This window comes from Stegostoma tigrinum, chromosome 1 (assembly GCF_030684315.1).
Source record: "Stegostoma tigrinum isolate sSteTig4 chromosome 1, sSteTig4.hap1, whole genome shotgun sequence".
Classification (NCBI taxonomy): domain Eukaryota; kingdom Metazoa; phylum Chordata; class Chondrichthyes; order Orectolobiformes; family Stegostomatidae; genus Stegostoma; species Stegostoma tigrinum.
Window position 1 is genome coordinate 74063050 of NC_081354.1, and position 13546 is coordinate 74076595.

General features: G+C 40.5%; 1 long non-coding RNA gene across 2 annotated transcripts in view; it reads left to right on the plus strand.

The window, feature by feature from the left end:
- Window positions 1-13546, plus strand: part of LOC125451087 (uncharacterized) — a 54459-nt gene that overhangs the window by 10917 nt on the left and 29996 nt on the right. The window contains exons 2-4 of one of the 2 annotated variants that reach the window (XR_009445795.1): window positions 4727-4868; window positions 5617-5742; window positions 5958-6159. This is a non-coding gene — a long non-coding RNA (uncharacterized LOC125451087). Of the gene's footprint in view, window positions 1-4726; window positions 5743-5957; window positions 6160-13546 lie in introns of both variants that reach the window. The other variant, XR_007247208.2, reaches the window with a different exon arrangement.

Below are 13546 nucleotides of genomic sequence, written 5' to 3' on the forward strand. Positions count from 1 at the left end.
AAGGAGGTAATGTATTGACTTGGAATAAGGCTTGGGTAGTATCCATAAAGCAGTAAGCATGAATGGGTCATTCTCACGTTGGTAGTCTGCAACTCATAGGAATCGGTACTTGGGCCTCGGCTGTTCCAATTATAGATAAATGACGTGGATGTGAATTCCAAATTCACTACTCCCAAATCTGCAGATGATGCAAAGCAAAATAGGAATGTATGTTTTCAGGAAGACGTACAATGCTTTCAAAAAAGTTTGGACAGGTGTAGTAATTGTGCAAAAACATGGCAGATGGAATTTAATGCTGGGAAATGTGAGGTTATCCACTTAGTTGAAAGAACAGAGTGCAGTATATTTCTCAAATAGCAAGAGCTTATAAAGTGTTAATGTACAAAGAAACCCAGGTATCCTTGACAACATGTCACTGAAAGCTTACATTCAGGTGCAGCAACCTATTAGAAAGGCTTTTGGAATGTAAAGGAAATATATGATGAAAGTACAAAGAGCTGGAACCCATAGACAGAGAGATTCCATTATTTTGTTCAAGCTGACAAGTTTAAACATGATTTAATTGTCCCTGCATTCCTGGGCATTAAGGGAAGAAAATCTTTTAATCATCTGGCAATCTAGTACAACTAGAGAACTGCATTCCAAAACTCATGAAGAAATAGCAAGAATCCTACTGAATCATTTTTCAGCAAAGCCACTGGTGATTGCTGAAAGGTATGGATTCCACAACTGTAACCAGCACCATGGTAAATCTATCTCTGAGCTCATAGCAATTTTAAGCAAGTTAAAAGAATCCTGCTGATTTGGAGACAGCTTAAATGACGCTGTCGGAGACAGATTCTTGTGTGTTTAGGATTTGATGCAATCAAGAAGAGATTACTGACGGAAAGAAACCTAGATTTTAGGAAGTTACCGGAAATAGCAATCTCGGTGGAAGTAGCTGCTGTAGCAATTCGACAGATGAGCTTGAGCATGTGAGTTCACAGAGTGGCATCTGAGAAAGTTCACAAAAGGGCAGCTGAGAGATTACCACAAATGAAAACTCAGAACTGCCATTGGTGAAGAAAGAAACATGCCATTGATTTGAAAGGCAATCTGGGAGGCATGGAAAAGATCTTTGTCAAATTGTAAATTAAGCAAAATGTTGCAAGGCTGGATCAGAGCCTTATTCAATCAGACCAAAGCTTTAGGCAAAATTAGAAGAACTGGACAAGATGGAAGTTCTTGAACCAATAAATGTGAATGAGTGAGCCATGCTTATCATACAAATGATGAAGAAAGATGGATCGGTACACATTTGCAGTGATTTAAAGGTCACTATTAATCCAGTACTGTGCGCTAAGCAGTATCCTTTGAATTTAATCAATGACCTACTTGCTGAACTAGTTGGGGCTCAGTTTTTAAGTAAAATTGACTTTAATCAAGCCCATTTCCAGAGAAATACAGATCCACAGAAATACTTGATGGTGGTAACATAAAAGGCTATTCAGATACAAGAAATTTCTGTTTGGAATCACATTTACACCTGCACCTTTCCAAAGTGCCATTGGTCACATTTTAAATTGATTTGAAGCCCAGTGTTATTGAGAAAATACTTTAGTCACAGGGAGAAATATAAATAGCACGTATATAATTTTAAATGGTACTCTGCAGAGACTTGAAGATTATGACTTAACAATGAGGAAAGACAAGTGTGTTTTTTTTTACAAACCATCTTCCAATTTAATAGCCCTAAATGAGGCACTAGCATCTAAAAATGTAAACCAATTATGATCCTTTTTGGACATGTTAAACTACTAAGGCAATACTGCTTTGTCCCAAATCTTGCAACCATTGTCAAACTATTGCACAATTTATTACATCAAAACAAGAAGTGAAATGGGAAAATCAATATGAAACAGCCTTTGCACAAGCAAAAGAGGCTTTATTAAAAGCAGAAGTTCTGACCCATTTTGACCCAGTATTACTGTTGCAACTAGCATGGAATGTATCACTGTATAGAACGGGAGCAGTTGTTTCTCACATATTACCCAACAATGAAACAAAGTCAATAGCATTTGCATCAAGATCTTTAAACAAAGCAGAATGAATTATGCACAGACAGAAAAGGAAGCTGTAGGAATCATTTTTAGCATTAGATGATTCCCCCAATACATGTAAGACTGGGAATTTACCTGACTAACAGACCATGGACCACAATATTTTATATTCCTCATACAGGAATATCTTCTTGCAGTGAGCTATGTGCAGAGTTGGCCATTGTTGAGATTAGATCACACTTATATCATTCAGTATCAGCAATCCAGCTTACATGGGAATGCTGATGGGCTCTAACCCATTGCCAAATGATTTGACAATAAACAGTGCTTGTTTAATTTTATTTTTGACTTCAAGCAAGTAGAGAACGCTCCTGTAACATCAGAACAATTTAAGATGTATACTAGCAATTATCCACTGCTGTTAAAAGTGATGGACATGGTACTTTATGGCAATGCCACAAGAATAACTTGAAGCCTTATGACACAGAAACTAGAACTATCTGGTAAATTCCTATGAGGAATGAGGGCCATTATGCCAACACATTAGGGAAATGTATGTTAAATCCACCACACAAATATTACTGTGGCATTGTCAGAATTGAAGAATGTCTGATGAAGAGTCACCAGGCTTGAAAAGTTAACTTTGCTTTCTCCCCACAAATACTGCCAGATCTGCTGAGTTTCAGGAGCAATTTCAGTTTATGTTACAGATCTCAAACATGCACAGTTCTTTGTCTTATTTTAGCTATTTTTTGTGGCCAGGGCTTGATTCCAAAATTGAGGAGAAGATGAGAATATGTGGAGCTTGTGCAAAAGTTTGCAATTTATTCCCATTAGTGCCATTGACCAATGGGAATGACTAAAAAGACCATGACAAAGAAGGCATTTTGGCCACGCCAAACTTTTTGAACGGGATATATTTTTCATTGTGGTTGGCATACATTATCAACTGGCTGAAAAAAACTGAATGAAATTTAACATAACAGAACAGCTCTTTAATGCCCAGCCACAATGATTTGGCAGAAAAATTTCAGACAATGAAACTTTCTTTAAAGGTAACTACAAAGCAAAAAAATAGAGACCCCATTATATGTGAGGATAGAACAGTATCTGGAGCACCTGAAGGAGATAGTAACCAGTGGAGAATAACTTCACATTGTGCAAACCTCTAAACATTCAGTCACCTCATGAAAAGATAATGGCAAAAGATGTTCCTATTACACCTGAAACACCAGAGGTGAAAGTTAATGAGAAAAATGACCAGATCCGTGAGGTGTATCAACTGTCACAGAGATTCACCATCGTCCAGAACTGTTTTGTCTTGCATTTGCTATTTGGTATGATCTGGGGAATTTCAATCACCATTTGTTACCTATAATTGCCTAATGATAATTCTAGATGTTAGAATATAATTTGTGTACAAGAGGTATAGTAGTACATTGAATTATTGTTCCAAGTTTCTATAGTAAAGTTTATTGTTGTCCATGCAAATCAATGTAATATTCCAGTTTTAGTCTTTCAGTAAGCACCTGAGATCTCACATTTTATCAACTTTTAAAAAAAGTGGTGGCTGGTTCCTAGTTTGACAGTTAAATAAATTTGGTGGTCTCATCCATGATGATAACAATCATCAGAAAACGTTTGTGTGGAGAATTGGGACACCAATACTGTGATTAAACGACAGAGCCTGTCTTATAATGAGAAAGATATAAATTACTCATAACTTGAACGGCAGATTCGGGAGCAGCTAATCTGACGCAGAGACCATAGAAGGAAAAGATCTCACACAGCAAAAATGTGTAGACCCTGTTTAAAAATTAATAAGAGCATAGGCCATTCTTCTTTTCCTGATTTGCTGAAACCAGCCATAAACCTCCAGTTGCCAGCAGTAAGCCATTGGGAATTCATTGTCAGAAACATATGACCTTCATTGTCTTTAGGGAACCAAATGAGGCCTTCGAAGTTTCCAGATGGTGCCTCAAAAACTGTCGTGATTTTTTTGAAATTTTTTATACAATCTGCATGCATACAACCTCGTTTAATTTTGTTTCTTATGTCTATGTGTGAGTGGGTGCTGTAGTGATTACATTTTGGACATTGTGAAAAATATTATTCTTTCAAAGTAATTTGTGAGTAAACATTCCTTTGTGCCTTGTTTTTGAGAGTTACAGCAATCGAGATTAGAACAATACATTTTTTTAAAAAAAAGACACATCTTGATATATTTGCTCAGTAGGTAGTAAAAGGGAACCACCAAACATCTCTGCCTTGTCTAGCAGTTTGTAATTAACATTTCAATTTGCGTTCACATTGTACTTTATGAAATTATTAATTGAAAATGATCAACCTATTCAGACGTGTTATGGTGCGCTTTCAGGTTGGTGCAACTTGACTTCGAATCTTCTGGCCTGGAGCTGGGATTTACCAATGTGCATGAAAAGTCCTTGAAATCTTTAATAAATCCATAAGGAATTTGAAAGCTATGGACTGAATGGATTTAAAATCAATCTTACAGGGATTTAAGCGAATTTTGTATTAGTACCTTGCATTAGCGTAGATAGCTGGATTTGCCTAATTGATTTTGATTTGCTCAGGATATGTTACTTTTTCCATGTTTACATTTTAATACTATTGTATATTGCTGCAAAAGGAACATTTTATTGACATTTTCCATCTTGAACTTTCAGGACAATTCACAAAAACACCAATTCAAGTAGAAACTACTAGTTAAATTGCTTGAGAGGAGAGTACTAATTGGTTGCTAAGTGAACTCTGGTTAGAGGCATTCCATGGAGATCACAGCTGTTAACCATGATTAATTTTTATCAGGTAATTTTTTTTTAATTGTGTGGATTGAATTAAAATTAAAGTGTAAATAATGCCTGGCAGTTAATTATTGTTACTAACTGATTTGGTTTTACTTTCATATGTTATATGTTCACATTTTGCGCATTATCAAGTCTATTTGTTCGTGCTGTTTAATTTTGGTTGCTTATTTTTTGCAGAGATAAAAAATGGTTAACAACAGTTCCCACGTGAACTCATTCATAATACTTAAAAGAGTTAAGGGCAGAATTGTACTGCTGCTGGGGACCTATAAATTTCCCAAGGTTACTTTCTCACTGTCCTGCTGGCTGCCTACTCCCATCGTGCCCGTAATTTGTGGGACCAAGCAAGGGTTGTGATGGGCATCCTGTTGTCGTTTAAGTGACCTCTTATGTGGCCAATTAATGGTTGTATCTCACCCAGCCTCAATGTTAAGCTGGCAGGAAAGGATCATGAGGTCAGGGGAAGAGAGAGCCAGCAGTTCAAAGTATTTGGAGGGTGAGGTCAGTATACATCTTTTTCCTTACTAGGTGTGCCATTCCTCCCCACGCCAAGATCAGCTTCAGCCTTCCCCTCAGATGTCCCCACTCCACCTGGCCTTAACATCAAGACCACACACCCATCCACTACATTTCCCCAAGCCTTTCTTCTCTCTGTCTCTATATTAACTTCTATCTTGGATCCAGGACTGTGAATGTCATTCAAGTCCACCAGTGGTCCAGCAGGGACTAATGAACTGTTGGCCTTTCAGGTTGACTATCAATCTGAGTTGGACTTTGTCGCAAGAAATCTTGTCTCCAGCCACAGCAGAAAATATCTGTGGGTACGTGATTCAGTCCCCCACCCCCCCACCGACCCTGGAGTCTTCAGTGACAGGGTAAGAAACCTTACCATCTCTAGAATTGTGACCTTTGTTTTACCCACAGATGTTTATGGATATCAAAAACATGACCAAATTGTTAAAAGAGTACAACAGTTTTATATTAAAAGTTACGTTAACTTGTAGCCATAAATTCAGTGACAATTAATATTGAGAAAAGTGATTAACTGAATCACAAGTATTCAAACAGATGCTATCCTTTCTTTTCACAGTACTTTAAATGACATCCATGCTGAATGTGTATTCTTTATATTATAATGTACATTGTAAAATGTACGAGATAATGGGAACAGCAGATGCTGGAGAATCCAAGATAACAAAGTGTGAAGCTGGATGAACACAGCAGGCCAAGCAGCATCTCAGGAGCACAAAAGCTGACGTTTCGGGCCTAGACCCTTCATCAGAGGGTAAAATGTAAGTATCACTTTTTGCAGTATATTTTCAAACAGTCCAAAAATTGAGAAAAACATGCACTGAAGCTTGAATTATGCTTTGTGATTTTAGTGAACACCAGTAGTATTGTAACAAAACAGCTGATGTAATGGGAAATTTGAGTTCAAATGCAAATATTTTAAAACAATAGTAGTAAATATGTCATTTGAAGATATGCAGTGAAACAGTTTTGCAGAAGTACAGTCATGATGATGGTACATTTGCAATCCACGTTCTGAAATTTGATACATCGTGTTAATTAAACTTGCACATTAATTTCAATTGGTTTCATTCTCCCAGCTGATATACTGGCCCTTCAATCAAATATGTGTTTTTTTTTACTTCACTCATGGAATTTGTGCGTCTCTGGCGAGGCTGGCATTTATTGCCCATCCCTAACTGACCAGACAGATTTAAGGGTCAATCACGTTGCTGTGGGTCTGGGGCCACATGTTCGCCAGACCAAATAAGGACAACACAAATCCTTCCCTAAAGGACATTAGTGAACTAAATGGCATTTTTCTGACAATTGACAGTGGTCTCATGGTCACCATTAGATTCTTAATTCCAGATGCTTTATATTGACTTCAAGTACCACCATCTGCTATGATGGGATTTGAGCTGGGTCTCTGGAACATTAGCCAACTTTCTGGATTAATAGTCAAGTGATAATACCACCAGGCTGTTGCCTCCCCACAAATTCGATTTACTTCAGCTTTTCTCCAACATTTTACAAATCTATTAAAACCTTTCTGATGCTTTCAGAGAGAGGTGGGCACTGTGGGGGACATAGCAATTTATTTCTTCCTCCATCTCCATTTTGATTTCGTTTCTTCCCTCTCTCCCTACCTCCCCCTCACTTTTGACGCTTTGCATTGCCCATAACAGGCTTTGTATGTAAATATTTAATTGGCTATGCAGGCGTTTTATTGGTGGTGTTTAGTGTTTAAAAAGGAAGAGATAGTCACTGTGACTCGTGGTGGGAAAATTGCTCAGTTATGCATTGTAGCCTTCAAGGTATGTGAAAACAATCTTTGTTCTGCTCAGTTCAAATTTTGGAGATGTCTCAATGAGATTGGTTCCAGACGCATCCACCTCATTTCTAAGTGGTTTAATGTGCACTCTTGAAATTCCATGCGGTTGCCAAGCATCTGAGTTTGATTTTTTAATTTTGATTTTATTGTCACGTATACCAAAATAAGTGAAAAGATTTGTTTATGAGCGGTACAGGCAGATCACAGCAAGCAAAGGATGTAAAGATCAAAAAGACTTAGGCATACAGGTTATATTGCAGGTTACATTATTAACAGTCTAATAACGGCCAAAAAGCTGTTCCTGAACCTGCTCATGTGTGTGTTCAAGATAATGAAATGTGAGGCTGGATGAACACAGCAGCCCCAGCAGCATCTCAGGAGCACAAAAGCTGACGTTTCGGGCCTAGACCCTTCTTCAGAGAGGGGGATGGGGTGTGGGTTCTGGAATAAATAGGGAGAGAGGGGGAGGCGGACCGAAGATGGAGAGAAAAGAAGATAGGTGGAGAGGAGAGTATAGGTGGGGAGGTAGGGAGGGGATAGGTCAGTCCAGGGAAGACGGACAGGTCAAGGAGGTGGGATGAGGTTGGTAGGTAGGAGATGGAGGTGCAGGTTGGGGTGGGAGGAAGGGATGGGTGAGAGGAAGAGCAGGTTAGGGAGGCAGAGACAGGTTGGACTGGTTTTGGGATGCAGTGGGTGGAGGGGACGAACTGGGCTGGTTTTGGGATCTGGTGGGGGAAGGTGAGATCTTGAAGCTGGTGAAGTCCACATTGATACCATTGGGCTGCAGGGTTCCCAAGCGGAATATGAGTTGCTGTTCCTGCAACCTTCGGGTGGCATCATTGTGGCACTGCAGGAGGCCCATGATGGACATGTCATCTAGAGAATGGGAGTGGGAGTGGAAATGGTTTGCGACTGGGAGGTGCAGTTGTTTGTTGCGAACCGAGCGGAGGTGTTCTGCAAAGCGGTCCCCAAGCCTCCACTTGGTTTCCCCAATGTAGAGGAAGCCACACCGGGTACAGTGGATGCAGTTACCACATTGGCAGCCTTCTTTATTTTCTGCCTGACAGAAGCAGCTGTAGGAGGTCATTACCAAGGTGTGATGGGTCTTTGATAATATTGGCCACCCTTCCACAGCAGCGAGCTGTGTAAATAAAGTCCATGGATGGAAGGTTGGCTTTCATGATGGTCTGGGCTATGCACTCCACTTTTTGTAGTTTCCTACATTCCTGGCCAGAGCAGTTGCCATGACCAGGCCATTTCGCACCTATACAGTATGCTGTCAATAGTGCACCTTTAGAAGTTGGTGAGGGACCTTACGGACATGCCAAATTTCCTGAGCTGCCTGAGGAAGAAGAGGCATTGTTGTGCCTTCCTGACTGACATGCCTGCATGGAAAGTCATTGGCTATCGACTCTCTGAGGAACTTTGATGCTCTTTACTCTCCCCACCTTTTACACAGGTTGGTGCTTTACTGTTCTATGTAACCTCAGTTCCGTTGATGTAGGTGGGGGCGTGTTCTCCTTTCTTTCTGAAGTCAATGATCAGTTCTTTAGTTTTGTCGACGTTGAGAGACAGATTGTTTTCATTGCACCACATCATCAAGGCCTCTATCTCCCTTCTGTATTTTGACTCACCATTGTTAGATATCCATCAGTAAACCTGCAGATAGCATTCATTCAGAATTTGGCAACACAGTCATAGGTGTGCAGGGAGTACGGTAGCGGGTTGAGGAAACATCATCGGTGTTTCCAGTGCTGATTGTTATCTTAGAGGAGGTGCAGTTACCTACCTTCACTGTTTGCGGTCTGTGGGTCAGAAAGCTGAGAATTCAATTGCAGAGGGTGGAGCTGAAACAAAGCTCAGGCAGTTTTGAGATCAGTCTGGAGGGGGTAATGGTGTTGAAGGCTTTTCATTCCTCTCCTAACCAGAACAATAGCTACCTTGAAAGAGCAACTTACTGTAGATGCTGGAATCAGGGCTGAAAACAAAAAAAATGCTGGAAATCACAGGAAATCAAGCAGCATCCGTGGAGAGAAGGCAAGCTAACAGGTCGAGTCCGGACCTAAGGTTGAGTCCAACACCTTCAGATTGCGAATTCACTCCCATTTCATCTTTCTTTTAGCTTTCCTTGTTCTCATTACCATATCTTCTCACCCCTCGCCCCACTCCAGGGACAGAGACTGTCTGTTTTTTTTCCAGTTTGGCAATTTCGACACACCATTGTTCTGCCATTCTCACATTCCACTCACTTAGTATGAAATATCAACATCCTGTCTTCCCCCACCACTCCAATGCCTACACCATTGCATAAATACTGCCCCTACACACTTCATATAAGCTCTGATGAAGAGTCATTCAGATTCGAAATGTTAGTTTGCTCTCTCTCCACAGATGCTGCCTGACCCACCATGATTTCCAGTATTTTTTTTGTTTTCAGTGTTTGTTTTGAGCCTTTGTCCTTCCAGACACTCAAGATCTGCATTCCGATTCGGCGTGAGTAGAAGAGAAAGAGCTGTAGGAGTGTGATTCAACAAAACATTGTCATTCACTCTCACAATTGCATACACCTGCTCCGATTCCAGTATTGTCTACAGGTTAACATGTTAACTTCGAGGTAAGATCTGCAAGTGTGACATAACAGCCATGAATGGTCTGCAGCCTGAGCAGAAGTCAAAAGTACCTGAGGTGCCAAGTTGCCAAAGAGCGAAATGACCAACTACATCAGAAAGAGTTGGAAAGAGTTCCTGCCTGAGAAACATCAGAAATGACAGACAAAATTCAAGAGATATAAACTCTGGATTATTGCTTGAGCCACAAGCAATAATTAGGGAAATAAGCACAAGGCTAAAGGAGTGTTATGGGAAAGAGATATTCGATTTTGTGGGGCACTGGCATCATTGTTGGGAGGAAGGACCTGTACCATGGGGATGGGTTCCACCTGAATTGATTTGGGACCAGGATCTGGAAAGGCTAAATAGGGTGGTTACAAAGACTTTCAACTAGTTAAAAGAAGGGAGGGCTCAGAAGAAGTTATTAAAGTTTCCAGGACAAGTAGTATGATAGAGAATATGGAAAGGGTCAGGAATCTAACTTCATGCACAGTAGATAAGGGAATAACTGTAAGAAGAGGGACAGTCAATGTGGGACTGACAATGTTGTACTTAAGTACATGCCATATACAAAACAAGGTGAACGAGCACAGATTGAATTTGGTGGCTATGATTTTTGTGGATATTGCAATAAATCAGGGGGTAGAAAAGGCCTGTAGGAAAAGCATTATCATATTAATTATGGCAGATGGACTGGGAACATCAGGTTGGCAGCAGATCCTAAGAAAATGAATTTGTAGTGTCAATCAGATTTTTTGGAGTAACTTGTGGTAGAGTTCACTAGGGTACAGGGAATTCTGGATTTGATGATGTGTAATGTTGCAGACTTTATTAGGGAGGTAAAGGTGAAAGAATTGCTATAGTCAATGACCACTATTTGGTTGAATTCAGTCTGCAGTCTGAGGGAGAATAGGTGGAATCAAATATAAGAGTTTTATGTAATGACAAAGGTGTGAAAGAGGAAGTGGCTTGAGTTGGCTGGATAGGGACCCCAGCAGGAAAGACAGTGGACCAACAATGGCAGGAGTTTCTGGGTGTAATTTGGGAGGCACAACAGAAATCCATCCCAGGGAAGAGAAAGGTACATTAAGGGGAGGACAAGGTAACTATGGTTGATAAGGGAATTCAGGGACAGCATAAAAGCAAAAGAAAACACATATAATGTAGCTCACATTAATGAGAAGCCTTTAAAAACCAGCAGGGGACAACTGAAAAAGCACCATGATGGGAGAAGAGGAAATATGAGGGTAAGCTAACTAGTAATATAAAAGAAGATTGCAGGAGTTTTTTTCTAGATATACATAAGGTAAGGGAGAGGCAAGAGTGGACATTGGACCAATTGAAAATGAGGTTGGAGAAGTAGTAATGGAGAACAAAGAAATGGCGACGGAACTGAATAGGTACTTTACATCAGTCTTCACAGTGGAAGACAACAGCAGCATACTAGAACTTCAAAAGAGTGAGGGGTTAGAAGTGAGTATGGTGGCCGTTATTAAGGAGAAGGTGCTGGGCAAGCTGAAGGGTCTGAAGTTGGATAAATCACCCAGACCAGATGGGTTACACTACAGTGTTCTGATGGAGAGAGCTGAGGAGATTGTGGAGGCATTGATGGTGATCTTCCAGGAATCATTGCAGGCAGGGGAGGTCCGGAGGACTGGAAACTGGCTAATGTAACAAGCCTGTTTAGGAAGAGAGGGAAGCAGAATACAGGAAATTATAGACCATCAACCTGACCTCGGTTATTAATAAGATTTTAGAGTCCATTATTAAGGATGAAATCGAATAATACTTGGAAAATAGAATAGAGCTGAGTCAGTATAGCTTTATCAAAGTGAGGTCATGGCTGACAAATCTGTTAGAATTGTTTGAGGAGATAGCGAGTAAGTTAAACAAAGAACAGCCAATGAGGTAATCTGTTTCAATTTCCAGAAGGCCTTTGGCAAGTTGCAGCTTTGGTGTCTGCTAAATCAGAGAGGAGCCCATGGTGTTAGTGGCAAGGTACTAGCACAAATAAAGGATTGGCTGACTGGCAGAATGCAGAGAGTGGGGATAAAGGAGTTTTTTCAGGATGGCAGCTGGTGATAGTGGAGTTCCACCTGAGTTTGAGTTAGGCCACAGCTATTCATGTTATACATTAACAGTCAGGACAAAAGAACTGAAGGCATTGTTTTTCTGAAGAAGGGTCTAGGCCCGAAACGTCAGCCTTCCTGCTCCTCTGATGCTGCTTAGCCTGCCGTGTTCATCCGGCTCTACACCTTGTTGGCACAGATTCTCCAGCATCTGCAGTTCCTACTATCTCTGAAGGCATTGTTGCTAAGTTTGGAGATGACACAAAGATAGGTGCAGGGACAGATAGGATTGAGGAAGCAGGAAGACTTCAAAAGAATTTGGACAGGCGAGGAGAGTGGGCAAAGAAATGGCAGGTTGGAAAGTGTTAGATTATGCACTTTGGCAGGAAGAATAGAGTTCGTAGGCTATTTTCTAAATTGGGAACGGCTTCAGAAATGTAAGCAAAAAAGGACTTGGGAGGCCAACTTCAGAATTTTCTTAAGGTTAAAATGTAGATTCAATTGGCATTTAAGAAGGCAAATACAATGTTAGCATGCATTTCTAGTGAGCTAGAATACATGAGCAGCGAATTGCTGCTGAGGCTGTGTGCGGCTGTGGTCAGACTGCATTTGGAATATAGTGAGCAGTTTTGGGCCCCACGTCTAAGGAAGGATATGCTGGCCTTGGAGGTGTCCAAAGGAGGTTTACAAGAATGATTCCAGAGATATTGGGCTTGTCATATGACAAGTGACTGGATACTCTGGGTATGTACTCAATGGAGTTTAGGAGGATTTGTGCAGAATCTGATTGAAACTTACAGAATACTGAGAGGCCTGGGTAGAGAGAAAGTGGAGAAGATGTTTCCACTAATAGGACAGATTAGGAGCAGAGGCACAGCCTTAGAGTGAAGGGACGATCCTTTGGAACTGAGATGAAGAGGAATTTCTTCACCCAAAGGTGGTTAATCTGTGGAACTCATTGCCACAAAAGGCTGTGGGGAGCAAGTCATTGGGTGTCTATGAGACAGGTATAAATAAGTTCTTGATTAGTAAGGAGATCAAGGGTTATAGGGAGAAGGCAGGAGAATATACTTGAGAAACATATCAGCCATGATCGAATGGTGGATCAGACTCAATAGTTTGAATGACCTCATTCAACTCCTATATCTTATGTCTTCAAAAGTTGATGTCTCTGGAGCCTCTTGAACTTCTGCAGTGCACCTTGTAGGTAATACACACTGCTGGTACTGGTAGTTAAGAAATTGAATGGGAGTAATAATTCTTCTATATTCAGCAAATTCAGAATTTGCTGTCATTTCAGTCATGCGTTCAGAGACTAAATTAAAACCACAATTCCTGGCTCACCTCCACTTCACTGGCTGACAGTGGCGTCAATATTCACAGTAAAACATAGGCGAAGCGGTGCTGACGTGGTTATGCCACTAGACTAGCGCTCCAGAATCCCGGGCTAAAGTTTTGGGACATGAGTTAAAATCCAACCATAACAGATGGCGAAATTTTAATTCAATAACAACTCTGAAAACTTTTGGAAAGACTTAAAAGGCTTCTTATCTCACGATCCATTTTTTTGCTGAAGTTGAAGGAGATCAGTTCCAGGTTGAAAAAAGGCAAATGTAATTGGGAAGGAAGCGCAAGATGTAGCCACATGTCAACATTC